The sequence below is a fragment of the Echinops telfairi genome, unplaced genomic scaffold (genome assembly GCF_000313985.2).
Source record: "Echinops telfairi isolate 266 unplaced genomic scaffold, ASM31398v2 ScPeMD7_38;HRSCAF=143, whole genome shotgun sequence".
Classification (NCBI taxonomy): Eukaryota; Metazoa; Chordata; class Mammalia; order Afrosoricida; family Tenrecidae; genus Echinops; species Echinops telfairi.
The window spans coordinates 195,237-198,865 of record NW_022103936.1 but is presented as its reverse complement, the minus strand read 5'-3'; the positions used below and the strand labels follow the sequence as shown (position 1 = coordinate 198,865).

The window sequence follows — 3,629 nt, the reverse complement described above, 5'->3', positions numbered from 1 at the left end:
ATCCAAATTTCCCATGTGACAGTCTTGACATTGAAATTCTAAGGGATCATTCTTATCAACTGTGCATAAAGGCTGAGAAAACCAGAGGAGTCCATTTAACCCCTCAAACTCACTGCCACCGACTTTATTCCAACTCATGTCAAGCCTGTAGGACAGAGTAGAACTACCCCTGTGGGATTTTGAGGCTCTAAATCTTTTTCGTTTATTTATTTCCCAATTAAACTTTAGTTTAATGGGTTTCAGAATTCTGTGACAAATTTTTGGTCAAGTTGTTTTCAACTTTATAAACTAATAACTTAAAACAGTCACACGCAAAAAAGAAACATGGTCCACAAAACATTCCTTTCCTTCCGAAAATTTTATGATGCGTTGTTTTCATCAACCCGTCTTTTATTATTAAACTTAAATGGCCAATTGAGACAAAGTGTTGTGAAACTGTTCTAGCACTGACTAATATTGGGGTGGCAGGTGTGATGGGTAATATTCATTTAGTCTCATGAGCCTTCTGAGAAGACTTGGTGACCTTGCCTGCTCCAGCAACTTTTTTGTCCAATGCCTTGATGACACTGATACACAGCAACTTTATGTCTCATCTTTCTAATGGCAAAACCACCCACAGGAGGGTAGTTAGAGAAGCTCTCCATATACATGAGCTTGCCAGGTACCATGTCAAAGATGGCAGCATCGCCAGACTTCAAGAATTTAGGAGCATCTTAAAACTTTTTACCAGAACGGTGATCATTCTCCTCTTTGAGCTCTGAAAACTCATAAGCAATGTGGACAGTGTGACAGTCCAGCACAGGTACATGTCCAGCATAGATTTGACCTGGATGGTTCACGATGATCACCTGAGCAGTGAAGCCAGCTGCTTCTATTGGTGGGCCTATTTTGGTGTCACCAGCCACATTGCCACAGCAAACATGTTTCACAGAAAAGTTCTTGACATTAAAGCTTACACTGTCCCCAGGAAGAAATTCACTCAAAGCTTTGTGGTGTATTTCAATGGCCTTCACATCAATTTTAACGTTGATGAGAGCAAAGGTGATCACCATGTCAGGTTTCAGAACACCAGTTTCCACTCTGGCCACAGGGACAGTGCTGATACTACCAATTTTGTAGACATTCTGGAGAGAGAGGTAGGTGCAGGGGCTTGTCAGTTGGGCAAGTGGGTGGCAGGATGCAATCCAGAGTCTCGAGCAGTGTAGTTCCACTGGCATGGCCATTCTTATGTGTAACTTTTTATACCTTGAACCATATTAGCACTGGGCTCCAGCATATTGACATCATTTCAAACAGAAGTTGGCACAAATACTACTGTTTTGGGGTCGTAGCCTTAATGATTTCTTCATATTGTTTCTGGCTGTAGGGTGGCTCAGTAGACCTCATTTTGTTAACACCAACCAGTAACTGTTTCCCACCCAGTGTGTAAGCCACAATGGCATGCTCACGGGTCTGTCCATTCTTGGAGATGACAAATTTCAAATTCACCAACACCAGCAGCAACAATGAGGACAACATAGTCAGCCTGTGATGTTCCAGTAATCAGATTTTTAATAAAGTCTCTATGTCCAGGGCCACCGGTGATGGCCATGTAGTACTTGCTGGTCTCAAATTTCCACAGGGAGATATCAATGATGATGCCACGCTCACATTCATCTTTCAGCTTATGCAAGACTCAGGCATAGTTGAAGGAGCCCTTCCCCATCTCAGCAGCTTCTTTTTTGAAAATTTCAGTGGTTCCTTTGTCCATCCCACCATATTTGTAGACCAGGTGACAAGTGGTGGTGGACTTGCCAGAATCACTGTGTCCTCTGATGATGGTGTTGATATGGGTCTTTTTCTTCCCCATTTTGGATCTTGCAATGGTTTTCAATGACACCTACATTCTGGCGGCCAACTTATTGAGAAACAGCAAAACTGTAAATCCTTATGAGAGTAGTAGAAAGCCTCATCTTTCTCCTGCTAAGTGGCTGGTGGTTTCAAACTGATAACCTTGTGGGTAACAGCGCCCACATGTATCCCATTATGCCACCAGGGTTCCTTAATTTGACACTTCTGCAAACAAAACAGAACAAAAGAAAACAAAACAAAACAAACCTCACTGCCATTGAGTTGATTTTGATGCATAGCAACCCTATAGGAGAGAGTCTAACTGATCCTCTGGGTTTCAGAAACTGTAATTCATGAGAGTAGAAAGTCTCATCTTTTTCCTACAGAGCGGCTGGCAGCTTTTAACTGTTGCTCTTTTGGTTAGCAGCCCACCACATAACTCACTATGCCACCAGGCCTTCATCAGTAGGGTTCAAATAGTATTCAGCATTCCAAGCTGGTAGAAACAGTCAACACACATAAATAAACAAAACTGATTATACTTAAACTGTGCTGACTCACACCAAAATAGCGCAGTCTTGTTCACAACCCAGCTATATAGGGTCGTGATGAGTCAAAATTGACTTGGTAGCAGTGGGTTTGGTTCAGTTTTATGGTATGATAATAAATAACAAGTCACAGGAAACATTTCTTGAAAGAGAGACATGCAAACATGTATATAAATATTTAGAGTAAGTACAGAAATATTTTAGGCATAATGGATTTGAATATATTTATTATTTTTGACAATATGACATACTTACTATTAACAAATTTAAACATTTCAGAGAAGTAGAAAGAAGAGAAAATCTAACACCACAAAAATTATATTTGGATGAACATTTGGACATACATCTATGGTATTTTTAAATCACAGTAGTGAAATTTCTTCTCATTGCAAAATATTGCCTTGGGCTTCATCAGCATTATCAGAAAGTTGACCTTCCTGTTTCACTCAAAGGTAACAGAAAATTGGGTTTTCACCTGCTCCATATTCTACCTAGAAGGGATTCATGCCCTTTTCACTTTAGACATTTCCCTATTATTTCTTTTCTGAATATATAAATGACTGCTTATGTTGGAACAGCAGGAGTATTATAGCTAAAAACATGTCTCCTGGGCATATTATAGCTGATATTTGACAAAATTTAATGGTTAAAAAACATATATTTTTATCAAGTGTTAACTAGAATTTTGCATTTTCCATTTGTTCATGTATTCATTTTTAATTAATTTAATATTTAACAAGTATTCACAAGATTTTTTTTTGCTTGGCCATGTATAGTAGTGAATAATAGTGATGCTGTATATGTATGTCTTTAATGCTTCAGAAGAAAAGAAAGATGTGTAGTTTGAAAATTGTTTTGTTTTCTTTGGTGAAAGAATGATGAAAAAGAATATGAAAGCAATGTATTTATATAATAATTCATCCCAAAATCTTGATTATATGACTGAAAGATCATTACTCATATTGAAAAATCAGCTGTGTGTTGATGTCAGCTGAAATTATATTATATAGAAAAGGTTGCAAAGTGTCATTATACATTTCTACTAAATAACCTTAAGAAGAAAAGAACAAAACAGTTTAATCTGGGAGTGTTTCTTTAAATTTTTTAGGAAATGCTTTAATTGAACAATTCTTGCTGCATTTGAGCTAGTTTTTCTGAGCTTTACTGAAATATCTAAATATAATTATCTAGAAATTGCCCTAGTTATATTTAGAAATTGGATTTTTAATATTATTTTCTTTTTCTGTTCTC

The 3,629-nt window shown here is 37.5% G+C and overlaps 1 pseudogene; it reads right to left on the bottom strand.

The window, feature by feature from the left end:
* Positions 1-484: 484 nt before the first annotated feature.
* LOC101641393 lies at positions 485-1,849 on the bottom strand (annotated as a pseudogene).
* Between the last annotated feature and the right edge of the window lie 1,780 nt (positions 1,850-3,629).